The following is a 17,764-nucleotide window of genomic DNA, read 5'->3' on the forward strand; positions in this document are numbered from 1 at the left end:
CGTCTCATCTCGTCTCGGGTCGTGGTCGTGGTAATACGTGTCTTCGACACGTCCGCGCGAATACTATCTTTTTAGAGAAAATTCTTAAGAAACAAATATAATACCACCAGTCGTTGCGATTTTGGATTATCGCAACGAATTTGAAATAAATCGCAACGCGAACTTCGACTATCGCAACGAACTTGGACTACCGCAACGAATTGTAATAAATCGCAACGCGATAGTCGAAGTTCGCGTTGCGAATCTGGAAACTGATTTGCGATACCGGAGATCGCGTTGCGAATTATCGATCGCATTGCGATTTAGTTGGTCATTTTGGCAAATCCAAAAAAAATTAATTAAAATCGTATATTATTAGACATTTTTAATCACTGAGGTTATTTTTTCTTTTTTAAATGGTGCCTTTGTTGGAAAAAATGCCTCAGTGTTACCCACAGCAACATCATCAATTGTGAACATCCGACGTGACAAACTTAATTAGCAACCGTTAGTGTTACCCACGGCAACATCATCAAGTGTGAACATCCGACGTGGCAAACTTAATTAGCAACCGTTGGATCAAGGACCACTAAAATCTAACGGCCATAAGAGAAACCCTAAACTAAAAATGGGCCCTTGGTTTCTGCTATAAAATTCCAAATCCCCTGTATTTTCCCATTCATCGTCCTCTCTTTCATTTCAACTCAAAAACGGCTCTTCGAAAAGGTTCGATTCCTTCGTTATTTTTAGTAAATCATAATTTTGGATAAATTATTGTTAGGGCTTTTCCTATTTTTATTAAACCATAATTTTGGAGAAATTTGCAGGACCTCGATGACATGAAAAGAAGGTTAAGAGAGATGGAGGATGAAGTCGCTGCTCTTCGTGAGATGCAAGCTAAGGTCGAGAAGGAGATGGGTTTTGTTCTAAGGTTCTCTGTTTATCTTTCAATTTTCTTCCTTCATTGTGCTAGTTTGCTTTTTCCTTCTTGTGACGTTTTTCAATTTTCTGAAATCAGCGATCTTGGGAATGCAAACCTCACTGGTCAACTGGTTTCTCAGCCTTAGATTAAACATAAAAATCCAAAAACCAAAATCGATTTTGGTTATTTTCTTGTGCATATCGAATATCTTATGAACTGCATATGTTTTAGGTTAGTATTCTCCTATTGAGCTTGATTGCTTTTGATATAACATTTGATATTTTCAAATTTCTTTTTCTTTGAAAGAGATGTTTTCAAATTTCAATTAGTGATATTATGCTTTACTCGATTTCTGATATACCAAAAACGGGTTGAATTAAAGAAAAATGTGCATATGTTCATATTGTATATGTAATAATGTATTGGTATTGAACACTAGATAAATTGATCATGTAAGTTTGCTTATTATATTGTAATCTTCATGCAATTGTGCTTATTGTCTATGCATTGGCAAGGACAGGTGTTTATAGGAATTTATTTAACTTGCTGGCAATTGGCCCGCTTCTACACTTTCTTACAGTGTATGGGTATTGAACACTAGATAAAATCTGCCTTGTGTTTTCTAGAATACCAAGGAATCTCTTTCTGGAAGTACGCTTTAACTGTTTCATTTTGTATGATTATGAGGCTTAAGTCACATCCTATAATGAGGTCCAACAAGCTGCTGACTTCACTATTTATTAAAAAAGGATGTATTTGGAACCATATTTACATGTTATTTCATAATGTTATACAATCAACTAAGGCTATTCATAACCATTTTCATGTCAACTGAGATTGTTTCTTCTGACATAGCATGCTCTTAGTTTTATATTTATGGTTCAAATTTCTATACTATATACTGACTGATGGTTTTCTTCAGGTCTTTCTGTTATCCAAAAATGCAATCCTAATGCTACACTGCTTGCACATGAAATCACTATGCGTCGCATTGGAAAAGGTCAGAAATGGTGTTTATGTTTGAATTCTTATCATTTTATCATTTTCTTTCAATAGCCTAGCTGCTAATTACACTAATTAGGTCCAATAAGTCCATGGCTTGACAAATGAATCTGCCTTAGAAAAGGTAGAAATGGGTGTTAGCAGTGGTTTTCATTGCTTTTGTTCGGTTTATTTGTTTTGCCATCTTAATCATGAAGATGCTTGTATTTGATTGGATTTAGTTGCATATTTCATACAAAGGTTCTTGGATACATGCTTCAATTGAACTTGTTCAAGAATAACTAATATCTATTCTTTTAAATAACAGGGAACTTTATAGTAATAACGTATCTGGGATAATCCTATAGGAGGTGGGGAATTTGACGGAATTGGTGACCTTGGTGAGGACGTCAAGAATTTGAGTGGGTGGGACTTGGGAATGTGAAGCCCGTCCCTTATTTGATGTGAGTTGGATGGAACAATTCCAGTGTCCTTAACTGTTATCGACACACTACAAGTTCTGTGAGTGTTGCTGATAGAATTCTTCTCCTCATTGGTTGTCTAAGTTTGGGGACAAGAACAGTTCTAATGGAGTTGGATGTTATATCATGTGTTGTGTAAGGATCTTTCAAATAATCATCTAACAGGAGATGTTCCAGTTAATGGTTCCTTTTCGCTATTCACTCATACCAGGTTTCTCTTATGTTATATCACTTTGTTCCCACCCTCACTCACAACTCCCGACCCACCACCTTCTTGTTCCCATTTTTCATATTTAAGATTGTCATGCCAGTCTCTTGATTTGCTACATCTTTTGTTGTTTTACAGTTTTGCTTATAATCGACTCAATAATCCTACACCTGTTCCACCATCTCCTATCCCACCTACACATCCAGCTCAATCAGGTATTTTCTCGATTTTATTGTAATTTATTATTTTTTTTCACTGCTGACAAATCTGAATATGTGCCTAAATTTGGGGCATTCTCATATTATTTATTATTTTTCTTGAGATATTCCTTTGAATTGTTGCATCCACAACTGTTTTTGTGTTTACCACATCTTGGTAGCACGCAAAATTTTTGTGAACTATGTAGCGCCAATCCTGACCTTTCTTATGTCCTAGTCCTTTTTAAGAAGGTACTTTTAAGTTCAAATTTAAATCTGATGATGAAAGGACTCAAGAATGGTTTTGGGTTCCTTAGTGAACTAGAGCATCGACTGAGAGCTCACAAGTTCACCTGGTTGAAATGTTGTCTGGTCAGTTGGCGTTGGTACTGGCTGAAAATGTTAATTAACAATAAGATTCTTGATGTAGGTGAACTGACAATACGTGTATATATTCTTCATATTGGCAGGTATTACTTCCACTGATGTTATTGCTGGAGGAGTTGCTGCTAGTGCTACCCTGCTGTTTACAGCTCCTGCAATTTGATTCTTAGTTGTACGTAGCAAGAAGTTGGGAAAGATTGCTATTGGATATTAGAGTTATAAGTGGGAGCGTGAAGATACACATGCAACTAGTTTGCTTTTCTGTTTATAGTATATGGTAACACATATGTATACATTTGTATGTATTTTGTATATTAATGTTTTCCACCCTTTTAGTTTCAAGTGACTTGTTTATATTTAATATATGGAATATATGCTTTGATTTGTAGAATTGATTATTACTGTGAGTGTAAAGAATGCCTTTAATGGTGTTTTATGCAACTCATGCAGCTACTACTAATAATGCCATTTGTGGCGTTTTGGGATGAAAATGTCACTAATAATAGGCTTATTTGTGGCGTTTTTAAATATAAATGTCGCTTAATACACAGTCAATAGCGGCGTTTGTAAAGATAAACGCTGCTAAATACACTATCATTGTAAAGACAAGTGTCGTTAAATACATAATCAATAGCGGTGTTTCTAAAGAAAAATGTCGCTAAATATACAGTCAATAGCGGCGTTTGTAAATACAAACGTCACTAAATACACAATCAATAGTGACATTTGTAAAGACAAACGTCGCTAAATATACAGTCAATAGCGGCGTTTGCCGCTAAATACACAGTCAATAGCGGCATTTGTAAATAAAAACGCTGCTATTTGTCGAGACCTATTGCAGTGTTTTTTTTCATAAACGCCGCTAACAATTGCGACGTTCGTTATAACAGCACTTCTTGCGGCGTTTTTGCAAGTTTTGGGAAAGTTTTTAGCGGCACTTATAAATGCCGCTATAGGGTTAAAAACGTCGTTATAGTACTATTTTGCTGTAGTGGATCCACACTCCCAGTTCTAGCGCGTGTTCTTCATAATCTTCCACTTCATCCATTTCTTTAATGTAATATAAATAGAAACATCTTTTACATTGGAGGCGGTGTAAATTAAAATTTAGATTAACCTCTAAGGTAGATGGTTAAAAGTTCTTAATTTACATTTTTTTCCTCTTAAGTAATAGGTTAAATATTTATTAGAACCAAATTTCTCATTCTTTATCCTGTAAGTAGAAATTGTTCAAAAAAATAAATTTTAAATTCTAATAATTAAATAGAACATATGACATTAAAATATACATATATAATATCCCACTAGAGATTTATTCTCAAAAAGGGCTAAGTTACATAGCTAGTGCTCTAGGCAACCCACTGTATATGGACTTCATTACTGTTTCAAAGGAGATATTAGAATTTGCTAAGCTTTGTGTGGAGATTGAAGCTGGAAGTGTTATCCCTGATTTCATTCATGTTGCTCTAAAAGACGGGTCATATGTTAGAATTAGGGTGCATGTGCCATGGATGCCTCAGTGCTGTGTTAAGTGCAAATTGTTCGGGCACCATGTAAAATCATGTGTTGAGGCTAGACAGGCTTCTTTGAATTCCAAAGAAGTACAAGTTTGGAGGAAGAAAGAAGGCCTTAATACTACTGAATCTAGTAGTAAGGATAAATTGGATGTCAATGTTACTGGTCCTAATAAGAAGTTTGCTAATGTTGTTGGTTCTAAGGAGACATCTCATAGCTCAGATTTTCTTCCTGACAGTGATAATATTTTGAATGGGGGAATACTGCATTCAGAGCTCCAGGTTGGTATTGCTGTGGAATCATCTGTACAAGATTTACATGAGGCTAGTGAGGTCACTCAGAATGTAGGCTTGGTGAATGCTAAGAATTCTGTGCAGGATTTTACTACTGATAAGACCACTGTAATGGGGGTACATAAGGTGGTCACTAGTGGATTTGTAAATGATCAGGGGGCTGAGGTTGTAGGTATTAATGCCTTACAGGATGATGTTAAATCTGGAGACTTTCCTTCTCTTCAGGACTCTATGATGAAGAAGACTAGGGGAAAGAAAAAAAGATGATGTTGGCTCTTCTAGCTAGTCAGAAGTCTTTGTGGATGGTCCTAGGAAGACTAGGGTGGCCTCTATGGGAGTGGCTATTCTGCTTAATGAGATCAAGGCTAAGAAGAGGGATCATCTTGATAAAGCTAAGTGTAATGTAGTGAAGTTGGGCACTAGCAGTAGTGCTCCTACTATCTCTTCTTAATGATACTGAGCTTTTGGAATGTAAGGGGGATTAATAACCCCCTTAAGCAGCTGAAAGTGCTAAAGAGGCTGGAATCTTGTGATGTAGATGTCATTTGTCTTATGGAGTCTAGGATTAGAAGAGACAACTTTGCCAAATTCTCTTCTACTTTTTCTGTTGATTGGAACCTTGCTGAAAATTATGATTTTGTAGAAGGGGGACGATTGTGGATTCTATGGAAGAAACAGTTGATGCTTACTGTTTTAAGGAGATGTGACCAGGTTATCTCTATCATTGGTGTTATTGATGGACATAGAACATGAATTACTACTGTCTATGGAAGCAATAATGGTGTTACTAGAAGAGGTCTTTGGGAGCATTTGAGGATTGTAGAGAATGATATTGGCTCTTTCTTTTGGGTGATTAGTAGGGACTTTAACATCATTGCTCGAGCAATGAAAGCTCAGATTTTGATGTTATGGGGGCACACAACTCCTCTGACATGAAGGAGTTCCAAGATTGTTTGGAGGAGCTTGATCTAATGGACCATCAATTCTTTGGGCCTTTGTTCACTTGGTCAAACAGGCAGGATGAATCATACTTGGTGCAAAAGTTAGATAGGATCCTGATTAACTCTCAGTGGTTGCTGGATTACCCTGAGTCTTTTGTTGAATTCAAGGCTCAAGGAGTCTCTGACCATTGTCTTGGTTTATTATGGTCACATAAAGGTGCTATGATCAAGAAGCCTAGACCTTTTAAAATTTTTAATTGTTGGACCTCACATGAAAAATTCTTGAGCACAGTCAAGGATTTTTGGAAAGGCCATTGTGAAGGTTCTGCCATGCAATGCCTATTCAATAAATTGAGAAGAATCAAGCCTTTCTTAAAAGAGCTTAATAAGGAGTACTTTTCTGATATTTCTGGCAGAGTGAATGAAAAAAGGGTTGAGCTGGAGCAAATTTAGATTTTTAATCTGACTCATGTTGATCAGAGGAGAATTGATGATGAGAAAAGAACCCATTCTGAGCTAGTGGAACTGAAAGTGACTGAATCTGAATTCTACAGACAAAAGGCTAAGATGCATTGGTTAAATGAGGGGGATCTTAATACTAGATTCTTCCATCAGAAGGTAGAGTCTAATAAGAAGAGAAATACCATCAGAGTTATTAAAGGTGAAGATAGGCAATATTATGACTCTTTTGATGGCATAGCTAATGAGTTAGTGAGATTTTTCACTAACCGGATTAGTTCTGTTGACCCATTAGTTAGAGGCAGCTCTGTTAAGAATTTAAAAGGATTGCTAAATTATTCCTTGCCTGAAGGAACATCTGCTTTTTTAACCAAAGAGGTGAGTGTTATGGAGATTAAGGAGGCCTTGTTTAGACAAGGAAATGATAAAAGTCCAGGCCCTGATGGTTATACTTCTGGTTTTTTCAAGGCTGCCATGGATATAGTGGGTTCTAACTTTGTTTCTTCTTTGAGGTATTTCTTCTAGTCCTCATGTTTATTGTCTTCCTTTAATGCTGCTGCCTTAATTTTGGTACCTAAATCTTTAAATGCTTGCTTAGCAAAAGAATTCAGACTTATCTCTTGTTGTTCAGTAGTATATAAAACTATTACAAGAATTCTTGTTAATAGACTAGCTCCATTCTTCCCTGGCATGATTTCCCCTAGTCAGTCAGCTTTTTGTCAAGGGTAGAACATTGTTGATAACACCTTGCTAGCATAGGAGATTGTGAAAGGCTACTCTAGGAAAGTCTTTCACCAAGATGTGCAATCAAAACTGACTTACAGAAGGCTTTTGACTCTGTTAGTTGGGAATTCTTGTTAACTGTTCTTGATGCAATGGGTCTTCCTGTACTTTCTGTAACTGGATTAGGGCTTGCATTACTACTCACATGTATTCCCTCTCCTTGAATGGTAGCTTGGTGGGGTATTTCAAATGAGCTATGGGGATTAGGCAAGGAGATCATTTATCTCCTTACCTCTTTGTCATTGCCATGAATGTCCTATTCACTCTTTTAGATGCTGCTGCAAAACATGGTATTTTTAAATTTCACCCCAAGTGTAAGAGAATCTCTCTCACTCACCTTTGTTTCACGGATGACCTACTAGTTTTCTGCCATGGTTCTCTTGATGTTGTGTTAGGGGTGCAAAGCACCTTAGATAAGTTTTACGAGCTGTCTAGTCTCAAGTTGAATGCCAAGAAGACAAATTGTTTTGCTTGTGGTCTGAATGTGCTTGATTTGGAGCAAATCCAGTTGGCTATTGGGATTAGATTTAGGCAGCTCCTTGTTCGGTATCTCGGGGTGCCTCTTGTGACCCGTAAACTCACAGGAAAAGACTATGCAGCTCTACTGACAAGGTGTTGAGTTAATCGATCGATGAAATAGCCAAGAAGGGGTGAATTGGCAATAAAAATTTTCGTGGAAGCTTTTGCAGAAAATTAAAAATATTTGCACAGCGATTTAGAGTGGTTCGACTTTCTCAACCAAAGTCTATGTCCACTACCTTAGCTATCCACACTAAGGATTTTCCAACAAATTCACTAATTTGTTCTTTCTTTTGAGGACAAAGAGTAACCTTACAACTCCCTCAAAAATTATACCCCAAATTCTTATAACACTCTCTCCCAAAGAGAAATACACAAATTTGCAAACTTACAGAAAAACCTCACAAGGTAAGATGTTTGCACAATTTTAGAACAAAGAAAGAACACTAAAAATGAATACAATTGAGCACATTAAGTTTTCTTGAAAGAAAAATGAATATTGAATGAAAATTTAGCTTGAAATGCTCAAACTTGAGGTTTAAAGCTTTCTCTTGGTTTCTCTCACAATTGTTGTTGATCAATGGCTCCTAAGCTTGTTTAAATATACCTTGAATCACTTTGAACGTTGGGGGATCATTTATGAAATCAATAGAGCCGTTGTTGTGTGAAAATAATTAAATAAAACAGTTGGGAGTGTGTGTGCATCGATGCATACTCAAGGTGAATCGTACACTATATGTAAAATTCAAATATTTCGACTGTTATAAGACTTAGTGCATCATTACACTAGGGGTGTAACACCCCCACCCCGTACCCGACCCGATACAAATCTGAGGTGTCACATTGACTTTTCAAACTTTGACTCTAGACAAAATTCAAAGAAAATTTAAAACGTCCATTGAAATAAAAGCGATTTATCTATACATATTGACCAAAATAACCAAAATTGATCAGAGCATATTCAACTCAATCACTTAGTACATGCCAACTATATTCAAATTAACCAAACACATTAAAATCATTATTTTCTGATTTGAAAATTTTGTAAGGGAGATGCTGACCTGTTTTGCTCTTCCTCGCTTCTATTCTCGTTTCTGTAACCTACGTGTGAAACAATCACACGCTAAGTCTATGACTTAGTGAGGCAATAAACATATAATGTAACTATAACTTGTAATCATGCATGAACTATTACTGTTATCACTCATACCCTTATTCATGTAACAAATCCCTATAACACATATGCAATATATCATTACATGTAAGAACATATATACACACATATACTCATCATTTCCATCATTAGCCTCATTTCATTATCAATATCATTATTATTTATCTCACTTCGTATATATATATATCTACTTATACCTAGTATTTTACCCCACATTTGACTCATTTAATCATACAATCCACATAAAATCATATAATACAATTCATAGCACAAAAGCATACAAATCATATGTAATATGTTTGTTGTTATTTCTTTATTAGCCCATGTACACATGTGAGAACTATAGATATGTGAGTCTATAGAGGTTGTGCACAAATGCTGTCACCACAGCTCGTATAAATGCACCTAAGTGTCACGTTGAATTGCACCGAAGTGCCGTGTAGAATTGCACCGAAGTGCCATATAAAATGTCCCTAAGGACTACGTAAAAAATTCCTTAAGAATCATATACATATACAAAGGATCAAGTATGTGTCTCAAAAGACATCACACATGTTCCAAGGAATACATATATGTCCCGAAGACCGCGTAGACCCTCGACTCTTGGCATGCCAACTATACCCCTAGCTCTCATGACATATAACATGGGCATTATTATCTATGTCATTTCATATTCACACATTCATAACACTTATCTCTTATCGCATGTATGATCTCTTATAATCATGTAATCACATAGCTCATGTCATTTCTTGTGAAATCATACATATAATGTAAGACATATCAGACATGTACACACAAATCACCTCTATATAATTCACATGATTTATTATCTCGTAGATCATATCACATTTTCATACAATTTACAAATCATTGTCATATATGGATATCACATTTATACTTAATCACATAGATAATGTTATATAACAATAAAATCTCACAGTTCCTATTTCGTAGCTTATATATTATTCTTATATCTTTTTATAGACATATAAACACCTAGATCATAATTTCCTAATTTATTGTACATAATCATATCATCATTTATATTCATAACCCCTAGCTCATATTTTGTTCTCTTATGCTTACATAGATCCTATAACATATATTGTAGCATACTAACATATATCACTTATATAAATTCATTTATATACAAATTTCTTATATTCTCTTAATTCAAGTTTACATTACTCTTATAACCTTTTCCTATGACTTCATAGATCTTTACCGTGTAATTTCTATATCATAGCTCATCTAAGCACATCAATCTTTCTCATACAACTTATCTCTCATATGATTATCATTATTTATGTACAGATCTCCTAATTGATATTCTATTTTCATATTGTCCTATACATCAATGCTAGTTAGTTTATCTCACTTTTCATTTAATACTATAAGTAAATTATAATAGTTTCCATAAACTTGACTCATGTAATTTATGTTTTGATATTATATCTTCATTTAACATATATTTACATGTTCATGATCACTTAACTTATTTTCTTTCTATGGTTATCACATACAACATTTACTATTATACATGATTCATGACCTTATAACTTATTCCACATATTCATACAGCTCATAAGGTTCATATATATAGTTACATATTTTGTTTCCATATAACCCATATCATATAAATTCACAGCTCATAAAATATAATATGAACAAAGCATATACACATAATACAAATTTAATCATGCTTCTATTCATGCAAACATATAAAATATTGGAAACAGACTTATCGCAAGTCTAATTTCCATATAATAATATACACAATCTAATAATATGCACTCACCTTGGCCTCACTAAGTTCAAATCCACTTTTATGATTTCCTCTATTTCGATCAATCTTAACTTGATAATCGTTCTGGAACTTTCTCTCGATTGATATCTACACAATCATATATTTATACTATCAGTATCCAATCTATATACTATAATCTATCACTTCTTAGACCAAGGGAAAAGCTAATTTCATCTTTTAATGAAGGCTTGCATCGATGCACTCTACAATGTATCGATGCATTCCTTAACGGGTGCATCGGTGCACAAATCTCATTCGATGTTTGTATTTTAAACGGGTGCATCGATGCACTCCTTATGCATCGATGCACTCCTTATGTAGTGCATCGATGCACTATTGGCATTCGATGTTCAATATTTGAGAGTGCATCGATACACATTCAAGATGCATCGATGCACACAACCCAGAATTTACATTTTAAGCACGAAATCCACTCTCTTCCAGCTTAACTCTTCATCTTTCACCTCTTTTAATATTCCTAACTTTCATATACATACTTAAACTCATTTCTACTCCATAATCACTTCTTTAAATTTCAACATTCTATCTTTCATATGAAATCCAAGAATCATACTAAATTTTCTACTTGTTCTAAATCAAATTTTATTACTTTAAATCTCTTAATTAGATTGATGACAAGTCAAATTTAACTTCCAATTCTAGTTAAGAACTCTATTCCAAGATTTCATCTAAGAACCTCAAATCTTTAATCCCTCCTAACTCCATCATACTTTGATTTTAAGATAATGAGCTTTCCTTAAGCTTAGTTATCATCTAATAATCAAAACCCAATCTTAAAATCAACAATTAATTCATAAACAAAGATACTCACCTTTGAGCTTGGAGATACGGGAGGAGGAAGAAGAAGAAAGAAAATTCTGGATAATTCTCTCCTTTCCCACGTGGTTCCTTATCTTATAAATGGAATATAAAAATCTTACTTGTCAATTGACCATTTTACCCTTTAATTCATTCAATAATTACTAAATAACCTTCATCATATTTCCAATAAATCATTGAACTATTTCATTCTTCTACTTTAGCCACCAAATTCTGAAACTTTACAATTTAGTCACTAACTTGGTATTGCGGATGTTACAAATCTCCCCTCCTTTTTAAGAAAATTCGTCCTCGAATTTTCACTGAACATCTTGATAAAACATATCGTCTAATGTTCTCATGTTGCTTCATTTACTTAATCTTTCTTGTCATCATCTGAAAACTTACGTTTCAATCCTTTAGCTTTTCAATTATCTTTTTCCTTTATACATTCATATCATGTCATTTATTATTTAAACAACAACCAGCAACCTTAATACATTTCTGTCTTTTCTCTAATTCGATTCTGCATTTCCTTTGACCTTTCAAAAATCCATATAATGTCACTCATTATATAGACAGTAACATTCATTTTCATCACTCCACATTATAAATCCATCTCTAAATACCTTATAATAACCAAATTCGTTTTCATCATCATTTAACCAAGAACACGACCTTGAATCTTCTTTAAATACTATTCAACATACACTTTAAAGAATCTTTTCACATCACCTTACACATTTTTCTTACTTCTATATAAAAATTATCATCTACATTTCCATATAACCTTTATCGTATCTGATCCTTTAATTCAATCCCTTTCATTTTTTATTCCTTTATTTATTCCTTATACACAAATCATATCTTTCCTTTCATGTTCACATACTCTTGTCTTATCATCTATACTCATCTCTATGTACCGATCTTCATTGTATCCTCATAACTTTGATAACCTATTTCTTATACAGAACTTCATTCTTTATCATTTCTTATACTTGTACTTTCCTTAAGGTTTCATGCAAATACTTATCCCCTTTTCTACATCATAGCTATCTGATCAGAATACACAACTATATTTAGATTCACATCATAATTGATTAACTCAACTTTATCTTTTCCTCCAATCTTATAACTCTATCAATTTTACTCTAATATCTAGTCAATAACATCTGTTCAATCTAGGGCACAAGCCCTAGTCAACCAATCATATACATCATTTCCAATCGAAATTATCTCAAAATTCGTTTACTTAACTTGTCAATTTCACCTCTATTCTCATACATCCTGAAATTTTCGTTGTTCAAACTCAACATTATGACTTCCTTTGTCTTATAAACTAATTATCGATATACACATTCTAAAACTCTTCTTATCAATCCTCTGCTTTACTCGAATATACAACTATATCCAGATCTATTTCATATTTGGTTATCATATCCTGACAATATCTTATAATCTTATACTTCCAGTACATTCCCATCACATATTCTTGTTAGCCAACGCTAACTTTTTCCTTCTAAAATGCAATCTCTTATCATATCCACACTTTTGCTTATATACAACACTATTCTTTATTTCAACTCATAAACTTTGGCTTTCTATATCTTATACTCTTGTCGCTGATGCACTTATTCTTGAGCTCTTCTATAAGTACTCACCACGTCATTTGATCTTTTTAACGTTCTTATGGTGACACTTGTTCACCATATTCTATCTTATCCACATACTAACAAAACTAATCCATATCGCTTTTCAGATTCAAAACGATAAAGATCTTCCATCACTGTTCTAATATGATTTCAACTTTCTGAAATCAACCTTTAATCTTATAATACACTTTCTGAGGTTTCCGCTCTTCAACCTGTCTGGCCAGGGTAAGTGAATTGCTATCACCATCAGATTTGTCAGCTATAGATTCACTTTGTCATTTCTTATAATCACATTTCTATTGTATTCTATTAAACGTATTCTATCAACAAGACATCATATTCCTTACAATTTCAAATCAGAAATTTTTGCTATTTTGTTTGCATGTATACATTATACGATACTCTAGACTCCAGTTTATACCGAGAATCAACTAAATCGTATCTCTGATACCATTAAATGTAACACCCCACCCCGTACCCGACCCGGATACAAATCTGAGGTGTCACATTGACTTTTCAAACTTTGACTCTAGACAAAATTCAAAGAAAATTTAAAACTTCCATTGAAATAAAAGCGATTTATCTATACATATTTGACCAAAATAACCAAAATTGATCAGAGCATATTCAACTCAATCACTTAGTACATGCCAACTATATTCAAATTAACCAAACACATTAAAATCATCTATTTTCTGATTTGAAAATTTTGTAAGGGAGATGCTGACCTGTTTTGCTCTTCCTCGCTTCTATTCTCGTTTCTGTAACCTACGTGTGAAACAATCACACGCTAAGTCTATGACTTAGTGAGGCAATAAACATATAATGTAACTATAACTTGTAATCATGCATGAACTATTACTGTTATCACTCATACCCTTATTCATGTAACAAATCCCTATAACACATATGCAATATATCATTACATGTAAGAACATATATACACGCATATACTCATCATTTCCATCATTAGCCTCATTTCATTATTAATATCATTATTATTTATCTCACTTCATATATATATCCTCTTATATCTAGTATTTTACCCCACATTTGCTCATTTAATCATACAATCCACATATAATCATATAAATCATATAATACAATTCATAGCACAAAAGCATACAAATCACATGTAATATGTTTGTTGTTATTTCTTTATTAGCCCATGTACACATGTGAGAACTATAAATATGTGAGTCTATAGAGGTTGTGCACAAATGCTGTCACCACAACTCATATAAATACACCTAAGTTCCACGTAGAATTGCACCGAAGTGTCGCGTAGAATTGCACCGAAGTGCCATATAAAATGTCCCTAAGGACCACGTAGAAAATTCCTTAAGAATCATATACATATACAAATGATCAAGTATGTGTCTCAAAAGACATCACACATGTTCCAAGGAATACATATATGTCCCGAAGAACCGCATAGACCCTCGACTCTTAGCATGCCAACTATACCCCTAGCTCTCATAACACATAACATGGGCATTATTATCTATGTCATTTCATATTCACACATTCATAACACTTATCTCTTATCGCATGTCTGATCTCTTATAATCATGTAATCGCGCATAGCTCATGTCATTTCTTGTGAAATCATACATATCATGTAAGACATATTAGACATGTATACACAAATCACCTCCATATAATTCACATGATTTATTATCTCGTAGATCATATCACATTTTCATACAATTTCACAAATCATTGTCATATATGGATATCACATTTGTACTTAATCACATAGATAATGTTATATAATATTAAAATCCCACAGTTCCTATTTCATAGCTTATATATTGTTCTTATATCTTTTTATAGACATATAAACACCTAGATCATAATTTCCTAATTTATTGTACATAATCATATCATCATTTATATTCATAATCACTAGCTCATATTTTGTTCTCTTATGCTTACATAAATCCTATAACATATATTGTAACATACTATCATATATCACTTATATAAATTCATTTATATACAAATTTCTTATATTCTCTTAATTCAAGTTTACATTACTCTTATAACATTTTCCTATGACTTCATAGATCTTTATCGTGTAATTTCTATATAATAGCTCATCTAAGCACATCAATCTTTCTCATATAGCTTATCTCTCATATGATTATCATTATTTATGTACAGATCTCCTAATTGATATTCTATTTTCATATTGTCCTATACATTAATGCTAGTTAGTTTATCTCACTTTTCATTTAATACTATAAGTAAATTATAATAGTTTCCATAAACTTGACTCATGTCATTTATGTTTTGCTATTATATCTTCATCTAAACATATATTTACATGTTCATGATCACTTAACTTATTTTTTCTATGGTTATCACATACAACATTTACTATTATACATGATTCGTGACCTTATAACTTATTCCACATATTCTTACAGCTCATAAGGTTCACATATAGTTACATATTTCGTTTCCATATAACCCATATCATATAAATTCACACCACATAACATATAATATGAACAAAGCATATACACATAATATAAACTTAATCATGCTTCTATTCATGCAAATATATAAAATATTGGAAACAAACTTATCGCAAGTCTAATTTCCATATAATAATATGGACAATCTAATAATATGCACTCACCTTGGCCTCACTAAGTTCCAATCCACTTTTATGATTTCCTCTATTTTGATCAATCTTAACTTGATAATCGTTCTGGAACTTTCTATCGATCATTATCTACACAATCATATTTTATACTATCAGTATCCAATCTATATACTATAATCTATCACTTCTTAGACCAAGAGAAAAGTTAATTTCATCTTTTAATGAAGGCATGCATCGATGCACTCTACAGTGTATCGATACATTCCTTAACGGGTGCATCGATGCACTACCTGTGCATCGGTACACAAATCACATTCGATGTTTGTATTTTAAATGGGTGCATCGATGCACTCCTTATGCATCGATGCACTATTGGAATTCGATTTTCAATATTTGAGAGTGCATCGATACACATTCAAGATGCATCGATGCACACAACCTAGAATTTACATTTTAAGCACGAAATCCACTCTCTTTCAGCTTAACTCTTCATCTTTCACCTCCTTTAATATTCCTAACTTTCATATACATAGTTAAACTCATTTCTACTCCATAATCACTTCTTTAAACTCAAAATTCTATCTTCCATATGAAATCCAAGAATCATACTAAATTTTCTACTTGTTCTAAATCAAATTTTATTACTTCATATCTCTTATTAGATTGATGACAAGTCAAATTTAACTTTCAATTCTAGTTAAGAACTCTATTCTAAGATTTCATCCAAGAACCTCAAATCTTTAATCCCTCCTAACTCCATCATACTTTGATTTTAAGATAACGTAAGTTTTCCTTAAGCTTAGTTATCATCTAATAATCAAAACACAATCTTAAAATCAACAATTAATCTATAAACAAAGAAACTCACCTATGAGCTTGGAGATACGGGAGGAGGAAGAAGAATAAAGAAAACTCTGGATAATTCTCTCCTTTCCCGCGTGGTTCCTTATCTTGTAAAAGGAATATAAAAATCTTACTTGTCAATTGACCATTTTACCCTTTAATTCATTCAATAATTACTAAATAACCTTCATCATATTTCTAATAAATCATTGAACTATTTCATTCTTCTATTTTAGTCACCAAATTCTAAAACTTTACAATTTAGTCACTAACCCGGTATTGCGGATGTTACAAGGGTGCATCGATACACTAATTACATTCGATGTTTCAAAAGAGCCAAGAGTGCATCGATGCATAGTATGTGCATCGGTACACAAAAGGCATTCGATGTTTCAAAATATTCAAGAGTGCATCGATGCATGGCTTGTGCATCGGTACACAAAATGCATTTGAAATGGGTGTGCATCGATGCATCATGGAGTGCATCGGTGCATCCCTTTGGAAAATTAATTTTTAGCTCGATTTTGGTTCGAAATACTTTGTAAAATTGTTTCAAAAATATTTTAAGTTTAAAACACAATTTTATACTTTAGTAAGGATTGAAATTGATCTTTGAAAATCTTGGAGTAATATTTTGATATTCGAATAATAGAATCGAATATACTTTGAAAAGATTGTAAAATCTTAAAATTTATTTATACTTAATTTGTTATATCGAAACATTAAAAATGTTTTCAATAATCTCCCCCTTTTTGATATAACAAAACATTTGAGTAATTTTAAGATTTTCATTGAAAAACTATTTTTGAAACCAATTTGTATAAATTACTCCCCCTTACTATGTTCTCCCCCTTTTTGTTAAATCAAAAATACTCTATAAAACTTTTTGTTCAAAACAAGACTTTGAAAATTTAGCCAATTGATTTGAAATAAAGATAGCTTAAGCTGCTAAGATCACAATCAAGAGAAAGGTTAGTCATTAGTTCCATAATCCAATATTCATGAACAATGTGTAATGGTAAATTGGTCATATTCTAAATGATGCAAAAATGAATAAACCAATATAAATTCAACCAAACCAAATATTAAGTATTTAAGTTCAAACATCCAAACAAATTTAAACATCCAATATAAAACAATCCAAAAACATCAATCTACAATCATCCAAAATATAAATCCAAAAACATTT

At 33.1% G+C, this 17,764-nt stretch overlaps 1 long non-coding RNA gene across 4 annotated transcripts; it reads left to right on the forward strand.

Annotated features, from left to right (window-relative positions):
* The first annotated feature begins 649 nt into the window (after positions 1-649).
* On the forward strand, positions 650-3,490 carry LOC120150930. 4 transcript variants are annotated; one of them, XR_005518570.1, is made up of 7 exons: positions 650-705; positions 807-910; positions 998-1,132; positions 1,824-1,901; positions 2,211-2,575; positions 2,711-2,787; positions 3,240-3,490. It is a non-coding gene; the product is annotated as an uncharacterized LOC120150930 (long non-coding RNA). The 4 variants fall into 4 exon arrangements; XR_005518568.1 differs by having other exon boundaries at positions 2,211-2,787; XR_005518569.1 differs by lacking the exon at positions 998-1,132 and having other exon boundaries at positions 2,211-2,787.
* Positions 3,491-17,764: the final 14,274 nt, after the last annotated feature.

Source organism: Hibiscus syriacus, unplaced genomic scaffold (genome assembly GCF_006381635.1).
Source record: "Hibiscus syriacus cultivar Baekdansim isolate YM2019G1 unplaced genomic scaffold, ASM638163v2 tig00002793_pilon, whole genome shotgun sequence".
Lineage (NCBI taxonomy): Eukaryota > Viridiplantae > Streptophyta > Magnoliopsida > Malvales > Malvaceae > Hibiscus > Hibiscus syriacus.